Raw genomic sequence first — 14,868 nt, forward strand, 5'->3', positions numbered from 1 at the left:
TTCTCAGTGTCTCTCAAAGAAATGTTGCCTTCTCTTTTTTAAAAAAGATTTCTACTGCTGATCTTTATGTATGAAAAAGCAAATGAAAAAGAAAAAAGTGTCATAATTGCACAGACTATCCTATGTTTCTATTCTTTGTGATTTTCTTACTGTGATAACTTCAGATGTTTGCCTGTATTTCTGATGAAGGGTCACTGATTTTTCTTACCTTTTAGTTTTTAGAGGAAGCTACATTGATGACTGATTTCCTCTAAAAGGCTTTGTTTCTAAAACAGTAGTTTAAAGAGCCAGTCTAGTCCACTCCTTCCTTCTTTCCTCCTCTTTGTCTTCCTCCTTCTCCTCCTTCTCCTTTTTTCTTCTCCTTCTCTTTCTTCTTCTTGGTGATAGCAGAGATTGAACTCATGGCCTCACACTTACTAAGCAAGGGCTTTGCCCCTGGAACAATGCCCCACTCCTTTTGCTTTTAGTTTGCTTTCAGATAGGGTCTTATGCTTCATCCCAGGTTGTCTTCAGTAATGATCCTCCTACCTCTGCCTCCCAGGGAACTGGGATTACAGGCATGCATGTGCCACCATGCATGGATAAACTTTATGTCCATGAAAATTTTCAGATAGGGAGTTCTCTGTCCCTGGGCCTTTTCTTTCTCCCCTCCATAACCTGTTCCTATCCCTCCTATGGTCAGACGCACTGTAGTTTTGCTCTTGCCCTGCACATTCCACTCAGAACAAAAGAAAACAGAATAGTTTGCCCAGGTGTTACCGGGTCAGATGCCTTCAAAGATCAGGCAGCTAAAATAACTGAAAGAATTGTAAGTAATCAAGAAAGCAGGAAGCAACCAAAATGGGGTTTGTTTGATGAAGCTCCAGGCACGTGTCTGTAGGTTTCCTACCTAGTTATAATGTCCGTAAGAAGGCTAATAGTACTCCTTCTAGCAGACATTATATACCCTAATGCCTACAATGTTATTTGAGGGATTGTACGTAATAAATATTTGTTGAACAAACAAATGGAAATTAGAAATCACTCCAGGAACAGAACAGATGGATTAGGAACAGAGACTTCCACAAATTCTAGTTTCAAACATGGATCTGTCTCTATGCTCAGATTTTAAGTTCTTGATGTCAAGAGCTCTGTCTTTATAGTAATGATAATGGCAGCTTGTATGATGTCATTAAAATAACTTTCTCCTTTGCCATGCACCATAACCTTAGGCATCGTTGTAGTTATTTACAGATGAGGAAGCTAAGGCCTGGAAAGGTGAAATAATTTATCTAGTACCTAGAGATTGTAAAGTGGAAAGTCTGTATTTGAACCCAGGTTTGTCACTGTGCAGCATAGCAGTCTTTCCTTTATGCCCTGTGCTGCCACCCTATTCATTTTGAGTGGAATCTGTTGCTTTAGGCAGAAGAAGAAGGTGAGGAATCAAGGTAGTCTCTATGCAGGTCCAGCTTTGGTGTACTAAGAATCCATCTTTCTAGAACTGGCGTTTGGAGCTGAGGGGCAATAGGCAGTCTTGGATCGCTGTTTGGAAACACTGGTGCACTTTCCATTGCTACATTTTAAATTTGTGTCTGAATGTGCCAGATTGAATCAAATCTCTCTTCCTGAGCTTACCATTGTAAAATTTATTTCCTCAAGTGGCCTTCTTCTTAGTTTTCCTTTTGTCAACATATTCAAGAATAATCAGAGATATAGGACTTTCAAGGATAATTGATTTTGACATACAGGGAAATATCAAGAGGCAGAGGCTGACTCCTACAGTTATGGCTGACCTTGTTGGAAATCATGGCTTCCTATGCAGCTGAGCATCATTCATTCATTCAACAAATACTTATTAAACACCTTCCATAAGATATGCCTCCTGATTATATTTGTACACACTTGAACATAAGCTTGAACACAGGCTCCATCACATTTATACATTGTGTGGTTATTGAGTATCTCCTAGTTCAAAGGCAGTATGTATCAATGTGAATAAGATGTGCCATCCAAACTTAATTGCCATTGGGTGTGGTTGGGATGGAATTTTTAACATTGTTTTTTAGATAGTTATTTTGTAAAAGTTTCTATGACTTCCACACTGATGTTTGGGGTGGTGGGACTCTGTGTGTGGTTTGGGGGATCCTTCTCATCCAAAGAAAGATGATCTCCTTACCCATGAAGGTCAGACAAGGGTTAGTCAGTAGGTACACTGACGTCAACTTTAAGAGGGTGCTAGTGGAGGAAACTAGGATTGGCCCACAGCTTGTGTTCTCTAAGCAGGAACACCGAGAGTTCTGTTGAGATATGGCTTTTGAGGTGTTAAGTTCTAATCTTAATGTTGGAGTAATCCTCCATTATTATATAATGTGGGTCCAATTTTTCCTCATTGATGTCTAAACCCCTTGTTCCTTCCTATTATTGCTTATACTCTCTCTACAACAAAATTAGAGATAAGGGCAAAATAGTTTCTGCTGGGTATTGAGGGGGGGAGCGGGAGGGGGTGGAGTGGGTGGTAAGGGAGGGGGTGGGGGCAGGGGGGAGAAATGAACCAAGCCTTGTATGCACATATGAATAATAAAAGAAAAATGAAAAAAAAAAAAGAAATATTTTTGAAGAAAAAAATCTTTCCATGTGTGGTGGCTTAAACCTGTAATCCTAGCTACTTGAGAGGTGGAGATCAGGAGGATCACAGTTCAAGACCATCATGGACAAAAAGTTCACAGGACCCATGTCAACCAAGGATGGTGAAGTGGCACATCTGTCATCCCAACTCTGTGGGGAAGCAAAAAATAGGAAGACTGCAATCTTGGTTACAAAGCAAGACCCTATCTCAAAAATAACCAATGCAGAAAATGGCTGGTGAAGAGGCTCAAATGGTAGAGCACCTGCCTAGCAAGTGCAAGGCCCCAAGTTCAAACCCTAATACTGCCTTCCTCTATAAAAAAGAAAGTAAATATTAATATCTTTGCAGTTATATATATTCTTTCTCACGTCACTAACACCCAAAGGAGACGTTAGCCTTGCTGTTGACGGTAGGTAAACTGATTTCTAAGGAGAGTAGTTCAAACTCTGGGAGGGCAAATACAGAGCACATTTACTGATCAAGAGTTCAAGAAGGATGGGCCTTCCTCACTATCCTGAGCTTATCCATTCTCATACAACCTTAAAGCAGAATAGAAGACTAGCCTCTTCATTCTGGAGAATTCTTTCCTCAGAAAGTTAGAGAGAGTAAGCTTGATGGATGTCACAAAGATTCACAGAAAAATATCTCAGTCCTTGTCCAGTGTGTGTGATTTCCATCCTTATACAGCTCATAATCCAATGGAGGAGACAGACAAGTAAACAGGCAAGCTTCATATCTTATATGATAGGACAAGAAGTAGGTGCTGTGGGAACACATTTCAGGAATAATTGATGGAATCTCAGGACTGGCAGCAGGCTTCCAGTGGAAAGTTCCATTTGCCTGAGACCTGAAGGATGATCAGTAGTTGATAAGAAAAAGAGGGGAAGAGAGGTGATGGTGAAAAAGAAAAACAGGTATGTAAGGTTGAAAACATCATGTGGGTAGCCTGGAGGTAGAAGTCCACGTGAAGAAGACAGAGAACGCAATTCATTCCATAGGACTAAATCATAAAACAGGGCTGTAGTAAAGCAGATAAGAGACTGGAAGGAATAGATTTGTGTGAGATTTGGGGGAGGCTAGCTAGAGATAAAACTAGTGAGGTAAACAAGATAACTGATCATGTGGGGCCTTATCAGCCATGCCCCTTCCTACATGGATTAGACTTGATCCTGTGATCTGTTTGAACCAATGAAATAGTAGCACAAGCTTGAAAATCCCATATATTAGGGTTTGCTTTCTTTTTCTTGCTACTCTTGGGTTTTGACCACCATGTCTCTGACATATGAAGTTCAGACTAACTGGGTGCTGATAAACATGTAGCTTCATTGCCCTAATCACCCCAGCAAATAATCAGTCCTCAGAATGACTGGTCTATGAATCGGACACAAACACACCCATGAGCCTAGCTGATACCACCTTGGGAAGCAACAATCCATATCACCTAAGCCCTGTCCAAATTGCCAGTGCTCTGAATAATGAACAAATAAGTGGTTGCTGTTTTAAGCACAAAGTCTTGGGGATAGTTTGCTATGCCATATAGAAACTAATACAACTCCCGTCTCCCCCAAGTCTCCGAGGGAGCAAAATGTGTAAGAACCAATAGAAATGTGTGTTAAAGTCTTACCTGGTCACTAGTGGGCCCAGCATTTAGTAATCACAAAGCCTGGAACTATAATGAGAATTATATTCAGCAATTGAACTTGGACTTGAAGCTCTGAGACTCCTGCTTTCCTTTGAATCAAAATCTTAGAAGTGTCTTATGTTGAGTTGTCTGTGAGGGAAAGAAAAAGATGGCTAGATTCCTAAAGAGCCTGGCTCCATACAGGGTGGGATGAGGTAGTGCAGAAGAAGAAATGGCACTAGGCTCCTTGACCACTAGAGAAGGATGCAAAGCCCGAGTTTGGAATGTGAACCAATTGGGTCAGCTCTGTCTTTAAGAGGTCTGAGTCAGCATCAGGAAGGGGTGATCAGCAGTGATGATAAGAGAGAAGGACTGTTTTTTCTACAAAGAAAATCATTCAGAAAACATTTGGCTGAGTGTTCAATAACGATCTGTTCTTAAGGAGCCAGCCTAGTGAGAAAGATGTAAATAAATTCCTTCTGGTCAGGGTCCAGTCAGGGTAGGAAGCAGCCACTACTTGAAGGCTGAGGAACAAAGGAGCCTAGAGGACCCCATGGAGATGAAGTGTAGATACATGTCTCCCTCTAAAGGGAGGTCCCGCAAGAGTTGTGGGGTAAGATGAGGATGCTAATGGGAGGCACCAAGAACCTGGACAGTGCAAACAATGCCTATGCCTGATAAAGGGCAATTGCTTGGGTGAAACTGACAGAAACCACAAGTACACCAGGAGGAACAACTTCTCCTCCTTCTTCCTGCCATGCAGCCTCCCTCAAATGCCTCCAACTGGTAGAATCTAGGAAAAGCCTCTCAGTAAGGAAAGGAGAAATGTGGTTTGCAGAACGCCCCAAACTTCAGCTCCAGAAGCACAGTAAAGAAGGATGGGTGTGTACCTGGGGCACGGGATCTTCACCCTTGGCTCTCAGACAGGATGATGTGTGGAAGCATCTGCACAGGACATGGTAGGACAAAAGGAGGGTTTGTCTCCTGGATCTGAGGCATTGCTGAGCCTAATGGGAAGGTCCAGCAAAGCAACCACCTTAGATGTGGCTTTACTGAAGAGGAGTGCTCAGTGCTGGCAGGCCTTGACAAGTTTAACTGGTATGCAACCATGGGATTAAAACACGCTGAACAACGTACTGAAATTGTTAGTCCTTTCCCAATTTCATTTTTCTGACCAAGGCAGGCAGAAGGTCCCAGTGTGATGTCAGTGTATCTTTACTCCAATGCTTGCTGTCATACATTTTAACAAAGAGAGAGCAGGCCTCAGGCTCAGAACCTATAGCAGGCAGCACTTTCAAGCTTAATAGTGTTATTTATGTCTGTAGCATTTATTCTTCATGCATAACTCCTGGTTTGTGGAAAGCGGTTCTAGTTTTTCATTTACTAGAGATTCCTGGTTAAGTAAATTTATTTAAGTAAAATGTAAGCAGATTTATACTTATATGGTAAGTAAATAATAATGCACTAAATGGATATGGCCGAAAAGAGGAAAAAATTAGGAAGTATATAGAAATGATTTGCACTTAGGAAAAACTGTCCAAGGCAATTCAGAGACAGCCATTGACCGATTTTTGTTTCGTTCTGCTTTCGCTTTTTCACCACAGGGTCTCACTATGCAGTCCAGGCTAGCCAGAACTCACAGTCCTCCTGCCCCAGCCTCCTGAGTGCTGGGATTGCAGACATGTGCCACCACACCCAGCTAGACATATTTATTTGTATTTTTGTGGTGTTGGGATTGAACTCAATACCTTGCACATGGCAGGCAAATGCTCTACTACTGACCCACACCCCAGCCTCATTGATTGCACGTTAAATAGCAATCCAATTGAAGAGGTGGAGGGTATTGAATCGGAGGTGTTAAATAGCAGTTTGGTAAGAAATTTTGAGTCATAGACAACTTGCCCCAGTTGGTGAGACATGCCTGGTGTAGCCCACTAGAACCTATCTAACCATTTGACAATGCTCTTCTCCTGAAGCAAAAGTGTTTCTGGGCAGACCAGCTTACTTTCTTAGGAAATCTGACATGGAGGTTTAATTTCACACTCAGATTTCACATGTTCTCAAACACTAACCAGATTTTTGGTTTTCTTAGCAATAATCCTGTAGTAAAATTACAGTCAATCATTCTCTATTTTCTTTCCAGTTCTGTGAGCATGATCCACTAGAACAGAAACCTATGAAGGCCAGGACTTTTTGTCTTGACCAGTGTTATATTTCCACCTGGTATAAATTAGGTCAGACTAAGCATGGATATGTGAATGAATAAATGAAAAAGTTTAAGGGTTTAAAACATTTAAAATCTTGGAGTCCTTCCTCCAAAAGAAATATAACCCAAAGTGCACACACTCTGGACATTGTAGAGTGACAAGCCCTAGACTCTGCCTTCTTTTTATCTACTTTGTTGGGTCAGAACTGTAGTGACTTCAGAAAGACATTTTGAAAATCAGGTCTCAAACACTGTTAAAATACCTCTATAAGGCATTTAAATGGTATTAGTTAACTCCTGTTTTAGAGCTTGAAATTGAAGTCCCAGGGTAGTAAATGACAGCGGAATAGGGCAGGTATAGGACCAAAGCCTGGGGTGTCATCATGGAGCTGTACTTCCTCTCTATGTACATAGACAATGGCGACTCCGGTGACCCTGGAGATCGTTCTCACTCCCTCTAATTAATGGTGCAATTAGTTCATGTCAATTCTGGGAACAATCAGTCAGCCTGTATGTTTGGGTCAAGTAGATGAACAGTTATTTGACTGAATATTTTTTCTTTTCATTTTTCCAACTGGCAGTTGTGACACTGTGTAATCCCTATTTCTACACACAAGAGCCATTAATTTGGTGGCATCCCAAGGAGGTGAGTGCCCTGGGGTTCAATAATGTCAGTGGAACTTCCTTCCCACTATCAAGCCTGTATTGGAGAGTTGTCTTCTCTTTGAAATCACCTGGGCATCTGATGATGAACTCCTGTGAATAACTGTGATGTCTTCAAAAGCATCTAGCTTAAACTATTAGAGAGTTTTTAAAATTAGAAATGACTGTTAAAGAATCCTAAAATCTTTGCATTTAAATAGCATTTTAGTCCAATTTTCTATCTCACAATCTTTGAAGTGGCCATAACAGGATTATTGAATATGTATGCATATTTCTAGCAATAGCAGGAGATGAAGCACTCTGTTGCATTGCTGAGAAAGTTTGAGTGCAAATTTACACAACCTCTATTCACTGAACCACAGGTTGGGATTAGATAAAATGGATCTCACATTTTCAAGCACAAATTTGTGACTTATGGTTATCGTTTTTTATTGTCTCTCACTCCTTGAGATAGTTATCACTATTCCCATTTTACAGATGGAGAAATCAAGGCTAAGACAACACAAACAACTCTTCACTCTAATAATGAGTGATTGGGATTTGAATAATGCCTCTCCATCTTCTAAGCCTGTGCATGTTCAGTGGACTCACTGTAGTCACCAAGGGTCTCAGAACTACTGTGATTCATTGGTTTCTCACTGTTCCTCCCCATGCATACTACTCATACTTCTTTTTCTTTTATTATTCATATGTGCATACAAGGCTTGGGTCATTTCTCCCCCCTGCCCCCACCCCCTGCCTTACCACCCACTCTGCCCCCTCCCTCTCCCCCCACCCCCTCAATACCCAGCAGAAACTATTTTGCCCTTATTTCTAATTTTGTTGTAGAGAGAGTATAAGCAATAATAGGAAGGAACAAGGGGTTTTGCTGGTTGAGATAAGGATAGCTATACAGGGAGTTGACTCACATTAATTTCCTGTGCGTGTGTGTTACTTTCTAGGTTAATTCTTTTTGATCTAACCTTTTCTCTAGTACCTGTTCCCCTTTTCCTATTGGCCTCAGTTGCTTTAAGGTATCTGCTTTAGTTTCTCTGCATTGAGGGCAACAAATGCTAGCTAATTCTTTAGGTGTCTTACCTATCCTCACCCCTCCCTTGTGTGCTCTCGCTTTTATCATGTGCTCAAAGTCCAATCCCCTTGTTGTGTTTGCCCTTGATCTAATGTCCACATATCAGGGAGAACATATGATTTTTGGTCTTTCGGGCCAGGCTAACTTCACTCAGAATGATGTTCTCCAATTCCATCCATTTACCAGCGAATGATAACATTTCGTTCTTCTTCATGGCTGCATAAAATTCCATTGTGTATAAATACCACATTTTCTTAATCCATTCATCAGTAGTGGGGCATCTTGGCTGTTTCCATAACTTGACTGTTATGAATAGTGCCGCAATAAACATAGGTGTGCAGGTGCCTTTGGAGTAACCTGTGTCACAGTCTTTTGGGTATATCCCCAAGAGTGGTATTTCTGGATCAAATGGTAGATCAATGTCTAGCTTTTTAAGTAGCCTCCAAATTTTTTTCCAGAGTGGTTGTACTAGTCTACATTCCCACCAACAGTGTAAGAGGGTTCCTTTTTCCCTGCATCCTCGCCAACACCTGTTGTTGGTGGTGTTGCTGATGATGGTTATTCTAACAGGGGTGAGGTGGAATCTCAGTGTGGTTTTAATTTGCATTTCCTTTATTGCTAGAGATGGTGCTACTCATACTTTTAAGACTAGCTCTCCTACATCTTAGAGGGGGCTCACATACACCATTTTCCTCCTCTGAGAAATCAACTATTAGAAACCCCAAGAGGATTGCATTGTTTTAAGAAAGCAAATCTACTCAGAAAATATTGATATCTCCCAAATTCTTCCTGAATTCCATGTATATATATCTTCATGAAGGATCTCTGACTATCTAAACTCTGCATTTTACCACTGAGAAAACTGCTACTGACATGGGGAAATTTTAAAATGTGTTTGTAGACGAATGTCTGCTGAAGCTAATTCTACACCAAGAGGAAATTTGAGTGTATCTGAAGGGCAGCTAGATTAATTCAAAGTCAACTTCAAACTGGAGACTTTTCAGGTCAGATAGATACACACTTTGGGACTTCAAAAGCAGCTTGTAACGGAATCCAAAATCTGTCACCAAGGTGAGCCTTCACAACCAAGGCAGCTTCAGCATCACTTACTGACATGAAAGGAGTCTGAGATAGACCTGCCCGTGACTGCAGTTTGAGGTCAGTGTAGAAGGAAATTCTTTTCACAATTTTCAATTCAGTTTCTGTTGGGTAAATTGTATCTAATCTATTCACGGAGTCAAACTTAAAGTTAGTTCTTATTTCACCTCTTCACTTCTGCAACATATTTGACAAAAATTCCCTGTGTGTTCTTTTTTGGGGGCTTATATTCCTACACAGAACATGAGGAAGTTGACTATTGGCTGATCCCTAATAGAAAAGGCAGAAAATTATCACTCCTCTTCTGTGTGACAGGAAAATTTGCAAACATAATTGTGCTAAGCCTTCACACTAACCTTTTGAAGGGCATATTGTTGTTTTCATATCAGAGATAAGGAAATTAAGGTTCATAGAATTTTGTAAATTGCCAAAAACTAGAGCAACACTGAAGGCTAGAGCCAGGATCTGAATTTAGGTGTTTTAACCTCTCTGGTTGTCAATGAAGAAAATCTACCAGCATGTAGAGAATTCCCTTGGGTGCAGAATGGAAATTTTTTTGTTGTTTGTGTTTGTTTTGAGACAGGATCTCACTCTGTAGCTCAGGGTGGCCTCCAATTCACATTCCTACTGTCTATACCTCCAAAGTGCTGGAATTACAACAAGTACCACCACGCCCAGCTAGACCACAACTTGTAATCTAATTGCTAAAGTATAACAGCAATAATTAGCATTGGAAACTTTCCCCATGAGCTCATTCATGTTCCAAGCACATGAGATATATATATATGAAGTAATTTAATCTAGTCACACTTTATGGGAGACAGTTTTTTAAAATGGGTTCCACCCATCCTTATATTCTGCAGCTAGTCAATGAAGAAGCCAGAATTCATCTCCAAGCTCTTAACTACTAAGCTCTATTGTAATTAGACAAGGCAAAAGATTTTGCTAATGAAAGCAAGTTGTCCATGTTGGCCGTAGACTATCTCCCTTATTCATGAAAGACTGGGTACCCTATCAAACTACGTCTGCAGGCCAACTAGATATGGCTCATCAGGAGTGTTGAGTGATCTTAATGGTGAGTATCATAAGCATATGTTTGTTTTGGTATTAGGCTCAGTGAACAATTTCTTGGGAGATGATGGCTTCATGTGTGGCCTCCTTGAAGGCAAAGCTGACTCCCTTTGTCCTCTCCCCATCATGACCCTCTACCTGTCAGTTGAGTCCAAGCTGCTTATGCCCATGGCTTTCACTATTGTGTCATCTGCCTTTCTCTCCATTCCATCAAACTCACTTCCAGAGTGAGCAGCTCCTTGAGTGGGCAGGCTGTTCTGTGCTTTCATATCTTTGTGGGTGTTGTACCTTGTCTGGAGTGATCTTTCTTACTATCTCCATCTGACAAACTCCAACTTACATCTCAAGACCCAGCTCAAGCATCCACTAGCTCTCACATTTCCCCTGATTCCTTCCCGGAGCATTAGCATCTATTTGGTATCACTGAGGTCCCTATCTTGTTTTGCATTCATTTGTTTGTACGTTTGTCTCTGCTAACAGACTGTTAGTTCCTAAAGAGAAGAGATAATTATTGAACACGTTCTTACATAATCTGGCACATGAGGAAACTAAATATTGAATGAATGACTGAATGAATAATATATTAAACATTATCGCTAGTTAACAGAAGATTTGTTCAAAAACCAATAAGCACCAAGAATACATATCAGTTTCTTGTCAATTGAAAGTGTGAATCCATCCCCATGAATTATGTCATGGTTAATATCTTTAGGTATTGAGACAAAATAGAGGATCCATATCTACTGGGACTAAACTCTGGGAAAGAATGATTCAGACAAGGAACTGGTGTGTCCCGAGCAGCCAGCCAGACTCCTAGTTTGACATTTCTTCTCTATATACATAAAGGAGATCTTCCCAGAGGGGCTACAGAATACTAACTGTCATGTGTAATAGTCCTAAACTGTGGTTCTTAGATGCTTTTAGAGGAGAGTATTGTTGATGGTAAATAGATTCAAATCAATAAGCATTTATTGAGCACCTGGCATATGTGCTGAGTCCTTCTCATATTCATTTTGTGATTGATATTAACCTGATTTGATTTGATTTCCTTTGATCTGATTTTCACAATAACCCTATGAGATATGGCCATTTGTTTTCATGTCTGAGATGAGAAATCTGAAGCTCACAATAGTTAAGAGACTCATTCAAGGTGATATAAAAAGTGAAAGAGCCAGCATTTTGGTCCAGACATCTTGACTCCAAGGCTAATATTCTTTCTACCATCACAGAAAAAGGTGTATGAAGCAAAAAAGCAGATTTTGCTAACTTACCTTGTTAAAGACAAGGTAGTCTCTCTCCTCCTCCAGGGTGTATTGTTTATTGAAATTAAGACAGAGTTATAATCTTTGGGCAGGGCTTACCAGATAAGATTAAAGTCATGTGCTCTGGCCAAATCACTCAAATTCTCATCCCTCCACTCTCTCTCTCTCCTGTTCTTTCCAGATGGTCTAGAATGAGTTGTCTGCAGAAAGTCTCTATTCTTCAACTCCCATTCATTCCTTGGCATCTCAAAATCTGGGTTTTATCCCTACCACAATTAGAAAAGAACATTATTTTCATCTCTGATCTTTGTTTCAAAAAGGGAGGCAGCTTTTCCTTCCATCCCCAGGATGGAGATTTACTAAGAAGGCAACTCCATGGCTTCCTCTGGGGAAGTATAGACTCACTTAACTATTGGCATTGGAGAGACTGAAGCCTGCTTACCTGGCCCATCCCTCCTCTTCTTTCACTCATATCTGTTTATTCATGCTTTAAGTCTACTTGGGCACATTCTATTCTGCAAACCAATAGAACTGCATTTGGAGGAAGGTAGTGAGATTAATTCAAGGTAGAGAGGAAAACAACAGCCCCTTTGACCACACATCTAAGCCTCCTTTTGCTTTCCACCTGATATTTTGCCTTAGTTTTGCTATTTCTATCCACAGACTAGAAAGGCAGAAAAGCTATTCATTGACTGCCATGCACAGATCACACTTAACTTTAATCACTCTTCTCAAGGTCACCTCCAAGTTACAAAATGACTCTTTTTAGTTTTTACCTTAACTGCTAACTCAGCAGCATTAGATGGTAATGACTGTCCTTTTTTCAAAACTTCCCTCTTCTGTTTCTTCCCTTTCCTGGTCATTCTTTCCTTGGCATCTTTTATGTGCTCTACTTCTTCCTCCCTCCCTTAAGTTTGATATTCTTGCCATGCACAGCTAATTCTTTTTATCAGTATGTAAGTTAACTTTGAGCAATTGCATGTGTTTCTGTTAACTACCACTTCTAGGCTGATTAGGTGGTAGTTGCTCATCCCCTTTATGTCTCCCCTGCCCTGGAGTCTTGTGAATTCAGCTGCTGACTAGATATCTCTATTAAAATGCTCCATGAACACTATGACTTCAAACATGTTCTAAATCAAACTAACCACCTTCCCCATGAAGCCAACTTTTCCCCTTTCCTTGAACTAAGTTAGCATCACTCTAATTCCTGGAATCAGAACACTAATAGGAGTTGTTCTTGATTCTGTCTTCTCCCTTAGCTAGGCATTGAATTCAGTTGACTATTTGGCCAACTTTATTTCACAAATATATCTCAATTAATTCTATTCTCTTATCTCTACTATCAGTCTGCCTTTATTCAAAATCTTATTATCATTCCACCTGAATTACTGTTCTAGCTTCCTGTCTCCTATAACCAGATTCATCTGTCATAGATCATTCATGAAGGCAATATAAGATCTTTCTAGAACAAAAAATAAGACCATAATGCTCCATTTAGGCCCTTCAATCACTCCCTAACAACTACAGAATAAGGTTTTATGGTTAGCACACATCACAACTTGTCAAAACATTTCCCCTCAACAACCCCATTTCTACCTCACACTTTACCTTTAGGTAAAACAAAGCTTTTATCGTATCTACACATATTATGCTGCTTCTCTTATTTATTTACCACAAAATGGCCTTCTCAATGTCAACTTTGGCTAACGATTACCTCCTTCAGAAAGCATTCTTGAGTGCCTCCTTGGCCTTGGTTGGACCCTGTTCTTCACTTCTCCCAACTCCCCTGGGTTCCCCCTGCCATAGTGTTTATCATGATGCCTGGATCCTGGGGATCACAGAGACAATGGATTTCCCACCTTCACATCTCCAGATCTGAGCACAGGATCTAGAGAGTAGGGACTCAGCAAATTTTAGTAGGACATGTTCTCATAGAGCATCTATGAGTATACAGAACATAAGAATTAAGTGTTTTGATTGAATCGATGAATTAATTGGTTAAATGCAGGGCTGCTCTTTGTCTAGCCTTGGGTTACCGTCCTCCAGATAAGACTAAATCCAATCCTCCTTTTGAGTTTTATTCTTTCCTGACCTCTCATGTTTGTGTTTGTTTTTCATCCTCTTTCCTATGAATTATTCCCTTGAGTGTCTTTTGTAATGTGGACTTAAGCCACTTTGGGGTATCGTTATCGTGGAAGGTCCTTATTTCTCTATCAAGACTGAAGAACAGCTTTGCTGGGTATAGTATTCTAGGTTGGCAGTTATTCTTCTTCACAGCTTGAATTACATTGCTCCATACTTTCTTAGCTTTTAGGGTTTAAACTGAGAAGTCTGGGGTGAGTCTTATGTATGTAGGGTGTGGTTCTCTTTCAAGACACCTATGTACTTTGATTAAAATATTCAAACCCCTCTCTCCTATTTCCCTCTCCCTGCCCTTTCCAGATAAAACTCTTTTTAGTAAACTAGGACTGTCCAGGATTCTTGACTCATAAGTAGTGAGAAAACTAACAATTGACTCTTGATCTCTGGATAAGTTTGGTTTTGTGGGTGTACTTTTGTTCTTGAATTTTTCCCAAGGGGAGTGAAGTAGAGCTGCAGCACCAGAATCATGTAGGACGATGAGAGAAACAAGTAGCCAATTGGACTGAGCAGATTGAGCCTCATCTCTCTGACTACGCTGGAATCAATGGCTGGCCCCAAGCTTCCACTGCTTCTGTGATTGACTACTCCAGAGAGTTCTGTGTTGCTGACCTTTCCACCTCAGGTCTTGAAGTTGCCCTGCAGGATTTCAGGGGAATTTTCAGCTCCTAGTTGTTAGCACGTTGTCCATTCTGCTTGCCCTGTAACCTGGCTTCATAATTCTTCCTGTTTTATGTTTACATAAAGTCCTCTAGGTTTCAAAGTACTTCCATATGCTGCATTTCTTTTAATCCTCCCAGTATTCCTGTATGTTAGTAGAGCATATCCTAGATCATGTGTCTAGCAACAAAGGGATGTCAAGATTTGAACTTGGGCCTTATTATTCCATAGACTGTTTCTGGTACTCAGCATGGGAAGGAAATTAAAGAAAGAATTCCTCACTCATCTCTCAGCTATGTGTAGACACTGGTGTATAAACACTAACATTTACTACTCTTAGTTAAGTATTAAGTAGTTCTGTATTTTATAAGAATTTTAACTTCACAAAACAATTTCCAAGTAGTTATCTCATGTCATCCTAATAACATAGAAAAGGAAAAAAATATATAGACATCTGCTCCTTTTCTCACTACA

The sequence above is a fragment of the Castor canadensis genome, chromosome 8 (genome assembly GCF_047511655.1).
Source record: "Castor canadensis chromosome 8, mCasCan1.hap1v2, whole genome shotgun sequence".
NCBI classification, from domain to species: domain Eukaryota; kingdom Metazoa; phylum Chordata; class Mammalia; order Rodentia; family Castoridae; genus Castor; species Castor canadensis.